We start from the raw sequence: 16079 nt of genomic DNA on the forward strand, positions 1-16079 counted from the left end.
GTATTCTGTTTCTGTCCTAATTACGGTTCATTGTTTTAAAGCTGATTTGTTTACTTTTTAAGCTGTTCAGCAAGGCATTGTTCCCTTTCATTTTCTACTGACAGCACCTGTTTTTTTGACAGTTTTTGAAGTCTGTTATTCCTACTGAATGTTAGAAGGGGGATCGGAGTCCCTTACAGCCTGATAACTAGGCCCTGACAGGAGGAGAATACTAGGCCCTGAGAAGTAGGACTAAGGCTACGTACACACGCCAGGTAATTCTCATTCGATAATCGGCTCAGGGATGATATCGGACGAGAATCTGGCGTGTCGACAACCCTCTGTCATTAGTTGTTAATGAATCTGTCCTGGTGGATCAACAAAGGATCTAAATGAAGGTGAAGTGGGGTGAGTGCAGCGGGGTGCCACTTCATCGTTCTCCCCCTCCCCTCTCCATAGAGCAGAATGGCGCTGTATGTACAGTGCTTGTTCATGCATCACTCAGTCTTTTGTCGTTTGAAAGGATCGTGAAAGATCCTTTCCAACGACAATTACTGAACATTTGTAGCCTTAGTTTCCACCTACACCTTTTCAGCATTTTTTAGGCCATATTTATTAGGTGGTTGATGACCTACCACCTGCTGATCAATCACCATCCCCACCACGGTCTATCACTGAAAGAGGAGCATAAATGGCAGCTGTCAAATTCCATGCTAGATCATAGTTCTGTCACTAACTGCCCCTCTAAAGCAGCCTTTCTTGACCTTTTAAACATGGAGGAACCATTTAAATAACTTTCAGGTCTTCAGGGAACCTATGCTATATATTCTACATCCCTAGCTCGCAGTACAATAGTGTGGGGGTCATTGGGAAGAATGTTTCTCCTACACAAATAGGCAAAAGGTTAATTGATGTTACTTAAACTGACCTAGGAGGCACAAATTTTTTCATTGCTCAAGGAACTCCTAGCAACCACTGCAGAAACCCCTAGGTTTCCACAGAACCCCCGTTGAGAAACTGCTGCAAAGAATTTACATTCCAATGTTCATACCATGCTCTAAGGACAATATTGTGGGGTAAAAAAAAATAAAAAACATCAGAATAGTTTTTGGCCACGCAAACTGGGGACAACATGCAAGCCTGAAGAAGATAGTGTCCTGCCTGTGTTTGGAACCTGTGATCCATAACCATAGAGCTGGCCATCCTCCTGTTTCAGCTTCTAAATGCCCTTTTGTTCTGAATTTCTGCACATTCTTCATCATTTAAAAGGATTACAACTACCAACAAACAGATCTTCATTCAGTACCTAAAGGTATTCTAGGAAGGTTCTATAAAAAAAAGTTTCTGCACTTTCTTAAAAAAAAAATGTGATTAAGGATTTCAAAAACAACAATTTTTTACATAGTCCTTTGCAATGCATTTTTCTTAGTCACATGACACTCTAACGCCAATTACGAATTCTCCCACCTCTTGCCAATGCAAATATAAAACTTTTTGAACACCTTTCATATTTGAACTAATGGCAGATACAACTGAAATTTTGCATTTAATCTCCTAATTTAATAAAAAAAAGCAGATTTGCCACATTATTGAAAAAATAAGTACACCTCTATATTTACCACTACCAAAACTAAATGTCATTTAAATCAGGTGTTTAGGATTTGATACTAATATTTGGGAATCTACATTCATTTGGAACCTTTCTTATTTAAACCTCAGTGATCTAGGGTTTCATATTGTTGAATTATATTCCTATATGTAAATACTTCACAGCTATACCCTTATTATCCAGCACATGTAAGAGAAGTCTCTCCAATGGAGTCTTGTAGAATAAGAAAACCTGAAAAGGTTTGTAACCTTGCATGAGTCCGAATGTGGTCTTAACTGCATCTACTTTGGCCCTCTTAGGATTGCTTCATCTTTCTGTTGCTGGCTATATCACTGCAGCTGTTCTCCAACTAGAAAGGCCATTTGATATGCCTGATATTTGTCTTCTCTGTGTGAGTGACACAGTTTATTTTACCTGCTAAAGTTTGCTTATGATAAGGAGTTAGGTCAGTTCACTTTTTTTATACTGGAAAAAAACTGGAAGACTTTGGGCTTTGTTTGCTGCAGCATAAACTGCTTGGATTGAACATAGCAGCCTGAACTTCTGCTGCTGATCCTATTGCAGGACCACACTGCTCGGCATCTGGAATTCCCATATTCATCTAAGTTTACCATTAATATTCCTGGACTATTTCACAAAATTTATATAGCACCGACACATTATGCAGCGCCCTAGTCCATAGTCATGTCACTAGCTGTCCCTCAAAGGAGCTCACAATCTAATGTCCCTACCAAAGTCATATGTCTTTAATACTGTCTAAGGTCAATATTTGAGGGGGTATCCAACTTACCTAATTGCATGTTTTTGGATTGTGGGAGGAAACCCACTCAAATACGGGGAGAACCTGCAAACTCCATGCAGATAGTGCCCTGGCAGAGATCCGAACCTGGGACCTACAGCGCTGCAAAGGCCAGAGTGCTCCCCCTGAACCACCGTGCTGCCCACATGCCCAGTTCCCTACCCTGCTACCTCACACCGCCAAATACTGACCTTCCATTGTGGGACAACTCGTGCATGACAGGCTGATCTTATCATTAAGTCATGCTATAAAGTCTCTACACTCCCCTGAGGAAGCCAGACAGCAAAATGCTTCGGGACAATAAACAACTGTGTTTTCTAAATGATTAATCATACACAATCATAAACATAATTGTCACTCCAAACCACTATGTATCTTCTGTGATGTCTATTTGCAGCTAAGTTTTGTCTTGAATGACCTTTAAATGTTCGTTAATGCTAGAAAAATTCACTGTTTTATTGCATATAGGCCCATTACCTCTATTTCCTTTATGTTCTGTAAGCAATAGTTAAGAACATTTTTCCTTTTCAAAAGTTTAAACTTTTTAAAGCTTACAGCTTTTATGTAAGATAATACCTGGTCTATATTCAGGTGTTACAGGATGATGCATTGCTCTGCATTGTCATATGCTTCCCTGGTGGAGTCTACATGCAGCTTCTATTGCAGCATGAAATAGTAATAGCATGAATGAGATCAGTGGTTCTGAAAAACAATGGATTCAAAAATACTAAGAGTATTTTTTAATATTTGTATTTATCATACAAAGTTTTGAAAATATTAACACATTCTCTTTATTTTGTCGCCATTGGCTCCATGTTTTAAAAATCCTAGGGACAGTGCAGATTTTTCAGCTAGATATGCATACATACTGCATGTTGTCATTGTGTAGACCATGTTCCAAAAACAACACGCTCATTCGCGTCATCTCACTTGTATGGAGGAAAACAAGGGAAGAACAGCTCAGGTACCGCACATCAATGCGGCCTTTGTCCTGAGAGTGCCTGACTGGCTCTCCCAGTATCCCCATCCCTTCTTTCCCTGGACCATGCTACTACAATTCCTTCATTACTGCTAGAGATTACAATGTTTTTACTGTCTTCGCTCCATTTAGTCCTAGATTTACTACAGCAACAGCGCTCTGCCAAATGTACTGCAATGCAGATCCTAGTAATTAGTGTGCATAAATCTGGGGTTCTGTGAGAAGATATTGACATTATTCTGTAACTGAAATACCAGCAGAACAATAGGACCATTGTCTTGTAATCAGGGTGAGACCACAAAACTCATTTCATTTGGTTCATTTGTTTTATAAAAATTGTGGAAACTTAAGAAAATACAGAAAACGGGGGTGATGGCTAAATATCAATACGTGTATTTACAAATCACAAATAATATAAATCAATGATAAAAGTTTAAAAATATAAAAGTGTCTATTTTAGGAAAAAAATCGGGCTTGCCATAGATTATATTGGAGTTGAGAATTAAGCGTGAAAAGTCTTGTAACCCCATGCGTTTCGCGGTATGTATAGACACAGGTAAACTGATTATTGAAAATATATATATATATATTTGTGTGTATATATATTTATATATGTACATATTTACAGTTTATATGCAAAATGTATACAAGTAATTTGAAGAGTATGTAGGATAAATTTGTCATTGTGGACAATGAATCAGTTTAGTGTCTAGGCTGTGACTACTACAGATTTCTGCACTTTCCCTGTTGCCTTTCTGCATAAGCCTGTACACATAGATCCAAAGTGCTGGAAAGCTCTGGAGTTTGCCGTGTCTTGGAAAACTATTAAACATTTGGTGTTTGAGCCAGAGTTTAGGAAGCTGATTATTAAGATTTTCCATTTCTGATTTAAATCTGTATGAACAGTTCATGGGCAATTCTAGCCTGCTTATTAATTCCATATGTATTATGCAGCCAATCTGTCCAGATATAGAATTCCTTTAAATCATTTTTTCCTGTCATTTAAAACACTAGGTCCATTTAGGGGAAAGTGACGGTGCCTCTTTAAAGTACACCCTCTGACCAACTTAAATACACCGCCCCACTGCTCTCTTTCTCTGCAGTCCCAACCCTATGTAAAATCTGTGCCCGAATTTATATAGGCATATGTGACAGTATTCAGAATGGGAATTAGTTATTCAAGTCCTAGCCTTGCATGGGGTATTACATGGGGTAATTTACAGAGGTTATAAGGAAGCAAGGGGGGAGCACAGTGAGGTCCGCTTTCCAAGATATTTCTAAATGGGCAGTCACAAGGAGAAATTATGTTACAGTATATTACAGTTATTTTATCAATGTGTCATATGTCTACCTATACTAAATAAGCAAATTCTCTCTATTTGATTAATCTATAGCCTTTGCATCTGATCTCTGGATGTGTCAGCTGTTGGATTACCCATATACTAGAATTTTGTTGTCCCAGGCTGGGGTCCCAATAGACCTTGTTACTCCTTAGACACCTATCAAATAATTTACAGGTTAGCATACAAGAAATGTTGTTTGCATTGGATACCATTGGAAAGAATTGCACCTTTATAGATGGGTGGGTAGCTGTATAGCTGCAACAGGCAGGGGATTTACTGTAACATTAAGAAGATGGATAGACAAGTCAAAGGTCAGGGCAGATAGCAGACTGGAAATGTAACTGTAAACAAGCTGAAGTCAACATCTAGAGACTAGGGCAAAAAACACTGAGCAGAATGGTAATTAAAACACACCGAGAACCCAGCAATGTGTGCTAGGACTGTGGAGACTTAAAACCTAAATCTGGTAGTTTTTAAGAAGATCCAATGTTTAACAATCCTTGATAAAGAAGAGAATGGTTAGGTGTTATTCTCCCATTGGTAGGTCTGCTTTAAATGTCTTCAGTCATCCAGGTTGATTATGGAAGTTCCCACTGCTGAACTCTGGATTGACTGTTTGTAAAGGTGAATTTCAGTTTATACTTGAGCCACTAGATTGCACTGTGTTCTCATGTGAAGTGTATAACTAACTTGCTCTCTGAGTTTGTAACATGTTACATGAGGACACAGCACCATCTGCTGGAGGGCAACAATAATACACAAAGGATTATTTAAGACAAATTCTAAGTCAAAAGTTCAAAACACTTGGGAAAAAAATAAAACAATAAGCAGACTGAGCCCATGTTATTTTTTCCCTTTTAAATAAATGTTTTAAGAATAACACCATGTATGTAGTCAGATTAACTTGTATTGGCATTTACATATAAGTACACATACAAGTAATGACAGAAGTTAATTACATAAAAATCTTACAGCAATGACTGAGAATGTGATTTTATTAATAATACAATATAAAAGTTATAAGACTTTGGTGGAAAAAAGCAAATATTGCAGAAAGACACTACAGAAAGTCACATAAAAGTAAAATGACCTTAATGAAAAAGATGTTATCACACTACACTTGTCACATATTGCTCGCCGAGCAGGACCTGTAAGGTTTATGTTTGCGTCTCTGACGTACAAAGTTTGAAGCATCGCTGCTTATAAATACCAGGGCTTCTGTGAGAAGAGAAAGGGGGAAATAGTTTGCTAATAATAGCTTCAGCTTCTTAAGGTGAGCTGGAGAAGTGTAACAAGAAATCCTTTGAGCAGCAAGATGACATTAAGGAAATTTAAGATATTAACATAGAGCCCTTTATACCTCTGCAGGTCATTTATATAGCTAAGCTGAGATAATCACACCTACAGATTCCATATCATCCTTTCCGAAATCTCCATCATGTAACAGCCGGCTTCACGTCACAGAATGATTAGAATACTATAATCCTCTAATGATAACTACCAAAAAAGTATGTTGTCTCACATTAATACATTCTCACCCCCACATATCTCACCCCAATTCCATGCTGACCCTTTTTTTTCTATCTCTCCCCCCTTCTCCTTTTCATTTCCTTTTTTTTCTCCTCTCTTTACATTTTCTTCTCAATGTATGTAGAAGCTATGTACAAATTTTCTGTCCCTAGAAACAATCTTTGTTATCATTTCCTGCAACACTGGAACAAGCTAGTGCTGTACATACATCACAGTTTAGTTCTATTAGGAGGGGAAGGGTGAGGCACCCTGCTGCATCCCCCCCATTAGGAAATTACATCAGTGACCACCAGTTGGTCATTTATGACAGATCACAATACAATATGGGGGGAATGCAGTATACACCCAAGACTATCACAATTATTTGTATTGGGGTAATGATCTAGCGTGTGTACAAAACTTTACTCTGTCCTATGTTTCTCTTTTGCTCTCTTTTTTGTGTTCTTGTGTATATATATATATATATATACGCTGTGCTATGGCTGAGGTTATATTCGGAAAGACCCTGAAAGCAGAAAATACCTGCTGTGATGTCTCTCTGTAAATAAATCCACTTTTAAGCGTGTTTTATTTATATATATATATATATATATATATATATATATATATATATCAAACAAAACTGGGCACCTCTTAAGACGATCCATAACTGGGTTCTCAGGCAAGGTGTGCATGGATATGTTGCATGCTCACTCTCTTTCTATCTCTTTCTGTAATGTACAAATCTAAGCTACATTCACACATCAGATAATGGTCGCCAAAGACAAACACTCTTGCTTCTCTTGGGTGAAAATCTGACTTGTGGACAGTGGTCCCCCCCATGTCATTCATCAATGTACCATTGCTGATCAATGAATGATCAAGAACAGCTGCTGTTCATTTGGAGTAGAGCACAGTGGGGTCAATCTTGCTTTTCCTCCCCTCTCCATAGAACATAACAGCACTGAAATTACAGCCCTTGTTCATTAATCTGTAAGAAAATTTGCAGCAACAATGATCTGACATCTGTATGGGGCTTTATAGAAAATGTTGGCTGTCATACCGGAGTGTTCCAGGTCTGTGTCCCGGGTATTGTATTGAGAAAACAGCCAAGGAACTGGCACAATCAGGAGTTCAGCAATGGCAGCCTTTCTAAAAATATTTATTAATGGCAGGAAAAGTTGTAGTGGTATTGTAACTGTAAAATATATTATTAGGCAATCCTAACATGTTCCATGTAAATATACAGAGTCATTTTTTAAATCTTTGACAAAATATTATTTTGTGTAATATGAATAGAAATATGTGCAATCAGATATCACACACCAGTCCCGGGTAATAGAATACACTCCATGCATTCTGTGCTGTGTATTGGTACATTCTCACTCTCAGGGAACACTCAATGGCTGCCACAAATCTCAGAAGTTCCCTTTTCTGATGGCTGTAAATATCATTTTCAAAAGAATCTTTTGTGGAGTACAGAACAGTGATAACTGGCACTTCTGTGTAAGGAACAAACTGTATGTACAATCCCTCCCTGTCCATTGTTTTACCAATGCTTCTCCTCTAGATTGGCTTGTCACTCTTCACTAATCTGCTAACAATGGGAACTTCATATGTGAGATACCAATGCTTGTGTACTAAGAAACCTCAGCCCAGCTTGGAGATTTGACAATATAAGAAAAATTTATGTAAAGCCTTAAGCTGCATACACATGTGAAATTAATAAATCCTTTCCAACGATTAAGCACTGCATGATGCATGAATGAGCGCTATACATAGAGCACCGTTCTGCTCTATGCAGAGGGGAGAATGATGGAGCGGCACTCCGCTGCACTGTCTCCCCCTTCCCTTGCATTAGGATCGTTCGTCGTCCATCGGCCGTGGATCCGCCAGGATTCAGACGATGGATAACGGCCCCTGTACATACGCCAGATTCTCATCCGATATCGGTCCTGAACTGATTATCAGGCGAGAACCATTGGGCGTGTGTCTGTAGCTTTACAGATGACTTATGTACATGTTCCATAAGTCATTCATCAATACTCCATGGCCGAAGACCACATGTCTGATTTATTCCTGAAAGGAACACAACAAGGCGAGAATTATCTGACGTGTGTATGTAATGTTACCCATGCAAGGTATAGGTATTGAATGAGAAGCCATTGGTGGTACAGAATATCCAGTTTTAGGAACAGCCAGGGAGGGGGAATGTTGTGATATTCTACCTGTAGATGAAACCTGCAGTTGGGTGAATCAGCCCCTGGTTCTTTATACATCTTGGAAACTCCTGCTGTCTTTATTCCTGACTCTATTTCTGTCTACCTGGGAGATTTGTGGGTTTTCGTCCCTCCTGTTACATTCATCACAATAGAAATCCAACAGGAAAATCAGGACCTCATAATATTAGCCACAGTAGGGTGCAGACCTGGAAATCTCACCAATAGATTCCATGAACAATGTGAAATAAAAACTTGAAAGTTTAGCAATTCAACATCCACCAAAGACTATAAAATATCACTCCTAGGCCAACCTTCCCTTTAAATGAAATGTTTTCTATATTTTTGTATTTGCTGTCTTCCCATGAATACTTATATTGTTCAGTCCAAAGAAGAAGTAGTTTTGTGTAGCTGGCTCTTTCATTCCAATGGATTCCTTTGTTATTAAAAGGGTAACTTTCATAAATATTCATATCAATCACATAACTGGAGGTGTGGGCTGCTGAGAGGTTCTCACAGTCCCTATTTGCTGCCAGGAGTGGACGGACTACAAAAACTTCTTCCACTTGTTTTTCTGCAAGGGAAACAAAAACTATGAGAGTGATGTTTCTTGTTTATATAAATAGATATGCTGAAAATTATATCATTTATAGAGGTAACATTTCTTAAAGCATGTATCTCCCCTCCTATTGTGTGTTACTTCCTCCACCTCCTAGATTGTAAGCTCTTCTGGGCAGGGTCTTCTCCTCCTCTTGTGCCACTGTCTGTATCTGTCTGTCATTTGCAACCCCTATTTAATGTACATCGCTGTGGCACTATATAAGTCTTATTTATTATTATTATTAATATTAATAATAATATTCCTGGGGTAAAAAATGATACCCCTGCAGTGATGCTACCCCTGTGAGGGCAAATTGTGAGGGCAAATGCTCATTTTTATATAGCGGGGAAGCAAAAAGCACTTTTACCTATCATATCCCCTCTATCCTTCAGACTCCTCCCCCGAAGAGTCGGTTCCCCTGCAGACTTGTCATTAAAGTGCTCCATGCTGTGGTTGCAGGCTCTCAGATCATCCTCTACAACGCAGATCCAGTGCCCCTCCTTAATGATCCCGATGAGCAATTCCAGCCCAAAACACCATGATAAAAGCAGATTATCTGTATTGCCTTGGTTGCAAAAATTGAAATATGGGTTGAAAAAAATCTTAAGTTTTATATAGAAAAGCAATGCAACCAATTCGCTTTATCCCACCCTCCCCATATGCACCTTTCCTTCACTGCCCTACAATCGACAACTTAGGGTGGAAAAAAACACCTTATATATGAATGAAGTCAAAGCTTACAAAGAACTACAGTTTCTCCCCATGTGACAAAACTGGTAACATACTTCTTAACACCCGGGCGTATGTGGTATTTTTTGTGCACAAAGCAATTAAACAGAGAAATGGGGGGGGGGGGGGAAGTGAACCCTGTATGGGCATAGCACAAATTTGCTTTAATGTACCCATCATCATCAGCGTCTGTTTATTATACCAACTTTATTTCCACTATATTTGTCTATTACATAGGCAGGCTCTGCTTCCTACCATAAAGCAAAATTTTGGTGCATTAATGTTGGCTTGGCCAAAGTTTGTGCTCAGTGCTATAAAGTACAAAGGGGAGGAGAGATGAGTAAAAATGGAACAAATTTTGACCTCTGAGGGCAATAGCAGCAATGCGGCATCATATTGTGGTCCTATCATTCACTTTTATTATTATTATTATTATTATTATTATTAATAAACAGGATTTATATAGCGCCAACATATTACGCAGCATTGTACATTAAATAGGGATTGCAAATGATAGACGAATACAGACAGTGATACAGGAGGAGAGAACCCTGCCCCTTGAGTGTATTGCTTGGTCAGGCTAAACTGAGATTGGTTAAACGGTTGTCATCTCAGGGCCATGGTTAACATATGTTTTGCAAAAATGTTGTCTTGGAAATACAGGATTAAATTGGAGCATTATAGAAAAACAATTGTGGGTAATTATCTCTGTGGCCTGAATCCTGGGTTCTCCAATTGTTTGTAAATAAGGAGCTGTATCTGACCAACCAGACAAGTTAGTGCCTGCCCAAGGTCTTTATACCCTCAAGGATGAATCCTATCAATCCTTAATTGCCACAAAGACCTGCTGTCACTTGGGTTGTAATCTGCACCATTGTAAACCTGGTAGGCATACAGACATCTATAGAAATGTAAATAGAGCCCAGGGACAACAATCCTAATTAGTTTAAGTAAAGAAACCTGAAGTTTGGATGTAAATCACAAACATTTGTTCTACTTTGTTAAATAGTCAGCAAATGAAAACACACAAAGTATTCCACCTCTCAGTTCACACCTATCATACTGTGATGATACCATTGGGATCCCTGTGCTTTGTTCCCGACTCTTATGTAAGGAGTGAAACATATTGAATTCTAGTAACTGTATGTGTAGCTGTAATGAGAATATTCACTATATTAATTCTTTATAAATCCATTTCTCCACATTTACAAGCTGTCTAATAAAAGTGGTAATTATAGTTTGGACCAAGCGATTTAACACTCCCAGGCTTACAATAGTCAGCTTTCATTCATGTAAACTTTTTTTCCAAAATAAAGTAATAACTGTTGCTGTAGCCATAAAAGGATTGTTACCTTGATTCGGGATATGATATATTAATCTCTTACTTAAAGCGTGCCTAAGCTCAGAAATGTCACTTTACATGAAATGGTGAACAACCCCTTTTTATGTTAAGTAAAAATTCTGTTTTTTTTTTTGTTTTTTTTAAATAAATCACCCTTTTTTTAAAAAAAAAAAAAGGAAGCAGCACCACCACCTAATTCTTGCCTATGCGATCAAGAATGAATAGGAGCGCAAAGCCTCCCGGGATACCTACGTCACGCATCCTGGGAGGATCTTGGGTGCTCATTCTGCACTTGCCCAAGCATCTCAGGTATGCGCAGAAGGAGCCTTTTATTGAAAAAAAAATTGCCGATCTCACTGCGCATGAGTGGGATCAGCAAGTTTTTTTTCCATCCTACATCACCCGATCTTGCACCTCGGGTGACGTAGGAAGAAGAACCCAGAAGAGGTAAAGATGGCAGCGCCTGGCGCGCCAGTCTGGGGACAGATGCCAGGACGACGCAGGACCTGATGCAAGACACCCCCGGATCGATTGGACTTCCCCACTTGGATTGAAGATAAGTGTATTTTTTTTGTTTTGGGAAGTTTTCAGTTTAGTTCCTCTTTAAAGTCCATTTAATAACCGTAAAGGATCATGGTACTGGTGGAGGAACCAATTAAAAAACAGCGTTGTCACCCTATTACCAGAAATATAAAAATATTGGAACGACTGACAGGTTTACCAGGTAACACACGTGTTATTGGCAGACTGTATTGTATGTGCCATATTTGCAGGTAGCTTTCTATCACCTGCTGGAGTGCCTTTCCGCATAGACAAGAAACCTTTGGAAGTAACCATAAAGGTCAACAAACTGCTGTGAGCACTACAGGGAATGTTTGGACCCCTGGTGCTGCAATTCTCCCCATAGTCTTAAAGTGTGAACAAATTGTAACATTCTATATACATATATGTAAATCAGCCCATGAGGAACCCCTAAATTAGTTTTCAGTTCTCTGGATCAAACCAACTTATTGGGGGGTCAATGGGAAAAACCCTTATAATTGGAAAGAATGCTCTGCTTACAATGCTAGCTAGAAAATCACCTTTATAGACATCTAAAAAATATTATTGGAGTCATTCAACTGGCTCTACCAAGTGGTGTTGGCCCAAGAACCATACAAGCATGCTCAAATAGGAAGTCAATTCACCATAGCTTGAGGAACCCGTAGCAAGCCCTGGAAGAACCCTGGGATTCCATGGAACCCTAGGAGAGAATGTCTGATGTCAATTATTATTACCTACAACTTCAGAAGATGTTGATTAAAAAGATTGTTGGCAAATTTTTGTATTTGTAGACAAATATTTACTAGAAATATTATCAATATGCGAGAGTCGTTCAACCACCAGCTATTGCAGTTTAAAAGATCTGCCCGTACATTTAATTCGGCAGCATTTCTATACACATTTTGCCTTCATTGGCCTCATCTTACCCCTTCAGTACCCCTTACCCCTTCTATTGGTCCTTAAATGTAACTGATGGTCCTGCTGCGATTAGGGAGACTCGGGAGGTGCACCAGGACCAAACCCAACTTTTACAGGAACTTTGCATATAAATATAACTGCCTATATATCTCTGTATCTAATTATAGTTTCAACCTTTGGCTTTTATAGAAGGTAAGGTTTGATTATATCTCGTTTCATCATATGTTTAATCTGAATTGGCTTGTGGCAGTGCTGTAATTTCCATGAATTAGAAGAGACAGGTAATTACATAGGCGATGACAGGCACAGTATGTTATGGATACAGCAGGTCAAATCTTATCACACAATGGACATTGTCATTAAGTATATGGGAACATACTTTGCACCTGTGCATTGCTAGGTCAGTGAAATACAATTGGTACAGAAGACAACAGCAACACATAACAATAAACAAAGTGAAAAAACAGCCAGGAGGTGAATCTGTAGTAAGAGGTTATGGCAGCATCAGTTTTAGACTAATCTAAGCCCTGGGCTCAAATACATGGCTTTTCATCTCTCTGCAACCCGTGTTCTGCCAGTTAAGGCCCTAGTTGGGGGTCCTGGGCAAAATAAAAATTGGGACCCCAAATGGGCATCATTCTAGCTTCCATTATCCCTGCTGCTCCATCAATTTGGGCCTTTGGTTAGGGACTAGGGCAAATATTGTTATTATAAAACAGTATTTATATAGCGCCAACATATTATGCAGCGCTGTACATTAAATAGGAATAGCAAATGGGAGACATATACAAACAATGATACAAAATGAAATTGGGTCCCCAGATGCACATCCATTTCAACCCTGAGCCATTCTGTCAATTGGGACCCTAGGTAGGAGTCTTGGGCAAATAAAAAAAATTGGGGGCCCAAATGCATGGCAATCTAGCTTCTAGCACCCCCACCTTTCCATTATTCAGGGCCCTAGGTGAGGGCCCCCAGCTATTACCTTGTTTTTTCCCCATCCAAACCAGGCTTGGTAGCCAGGGCCATACCTGTGGTCACACTAACAACATTTTCCTGGCTATTAATAAATATATAAATTAGTGTCTAGGAATCTCTGAGCATGGTGGCTCAGTGGTTAGCACTCTGGCCTTTGTAGTGCTAGGTCCCAGGTTCAAATATTAACCAGGGCACTATCTGCATGGAGTTTGCAGGTTCTCTCCGTGTTTTGTCAAAAAATTGGCCTTAAGCTACGTACACACTTCCAATTATTATCGTTGGAAAACGAACGACGAACGATCCTGCACGATATCTACGAACGATCGTATAGCACCGATCCTGCACATAGAGATAACGACACGATCGTTCGTAGATATTGTACACACAATAGATGCGATCGTTTGAGCGATAGAGGAACTATGTGCACGACAGGAAAGTGAACGAACGTTCGTTCATTACGCATGCTTAGACCATGGACGATCAACGAACGATCGTACACACGAACGATGTTCAACGGTCCGGTCGTTCGTTTCCAACGACTTTCCTCGTTCGTCGGCGTCGTTGGTTACTTTTTTTACGAACGATTTTTGCCCAATCGATCGTTCGTTGTTCGTTCGTCGTACGTTTTGAACGATAAAAATTGGAAGTGTGTACGCACCTTTACACTACATTAATGACTGAGATAGGGACATTAGATTGTGAGCCCCTTTGAGGGACAGTGAGTGACATGACTATGGACTTTGTACAGCGCTATGTAATATGTTAGCACTATATAAATACTTTGTGATAATAATAATAATCCTACCCCCCTATGTGCCACAAAATGAGTGTCTGGTGTTACTAATGCCTGGATTTTCCTTTATTCCTGGTGCTATTCGTAGCTCAGAATCTGGTAGCTCGGCACACGTGCAAAATGTTTGCACAAGCCTTCCCAGTGTGCAGCCAAATATGTGACGTGCTCGGAATTCTGTACTTTTCTAGCATGTAGTAATATTCAGCACAGGGGTGACTGATATGGTGGGGTGCAGAGGATTTGGCGATTCTTCCTCCCTTATTCAGTCACAGTCTGTTCCTGAGTAAAAACCCTGCAAGCTAAGCGGTGGCAGGACAATGTTTGCATTATTACTTAGTCAGGATAAAAATGATTAAACGTATTCAATTAAGTTGTGTTGTCATGCAGCCAGCGCACACAGCCCAGAGACAACACGTCAATGTAAATCTCATTGTACTACTATACTGGGCATTGTAACAAGAGACTGGTCAGCCATAGGGGCCACAGGGCCACGTAACATGCAGGGTACATTGGTCGGAGTCCCATGTCAGGGTGTGCAAAGGACTTTCCTGTACTATAGAGATCTTGTGGTGACATGATGCTTTATCTGATATCATGAAATTATGTATGTAGCTGGCAGCACTCTCTTGTATTATGTAACTCTAGTATAGTAACATGCAGCACTCTCTTCCAATATGTCACTTTCTTCTGTAGCATGCAGCAGTCTCTTGTCATATGTCACTCTCTTCACTAACTTGCTAAACTTTCTTGTAATACGTCATTCTGCTTTGTAGCATGCAGAAATCTCTTGTAATATGTAACTCTATTATAGTAACATGCAGCACTCTCTTGTAATCTGTCATTCTATTTAGTAACATGCAGTACTCTCTTGTAATATGCTACTCTCTTCAGTAACACGAAGCATCCTCTTGTATTACACAACACTTTTTAGAATCATGCAGAACTCTTGTGATTCTTCACTCTCTTAACATGCAGCACTCTTTTGTAAAATGTCTCTTTATTTAGAACCCTGCAACACTCTCTAATATGTCATTGTATTAAGTAATAAGCACAAGTTTCCGGTAATATGTCTCTTTATTTTGATGCCATGCAGCACTCTCTTTAGTAACATTCAGCACTTTCCTGGTTTGTGCCACTAAGTTTAGTAACATGCAGCACTCTCTTGTAATATAGCACTCTATTTCGTAGCATGCAGCACTCTCTTGTGACATTTGCAATATATTGGAATGAACAATTCCTAATAAATGTTTTTGTACCCTATGCTGGTTGCCTTATAAATATAGACAATAGATATGCTGGGGTATAGGATCACCCCTGCCCATCAGGCACTGGCTCTACTAGTGATCAGCACCTTTTACCAGGTGCAAGTGATCAGTACTGCCCATCACAGTGCAGGCTCCTCTAGTGATCAGTGCTCACATAGGGTAGGGAAAACTGGGCAATGTCAGAGAGTGCAGGTATGATATACAAACCCCTACTATATACTTGTCTATGGCCCTTTTTGTCTAGAACTGTCTCTGATACTCCCTATCAATTACAGGCTCATTATGTGATCAGTGCTGTCCCTTTACTGTACAGGCTCCTCCAGGGATCAGAGCTGCCCCTCAGCTCCACAGAAGCTCCAGTGGTGATCAGAGCTGCCCATGAGCTGCAGGTTCCTGTAGTGCTGGGATCAGCCTATCAGCAGCAAGCTCCCCATCTCCCCCCTCCATGCATCCAGCGCAGCTCCGATCCCCAC

The sequence above is a fragment of the Pyxicephalus adspersus genome, chromosome 9 (genome assembly GCF_032062135.1).
Source record: "Pyxicephalus adspersus chromosome 9, UCB_Pads_2.0, whole genome shotgun sequence".
NCBI lineage: Eukaryota > Metazoa > Chordata > Amphibia > Anura > Pyxicephalidae > Pyxicephalus > Pyxicephalus adspersus.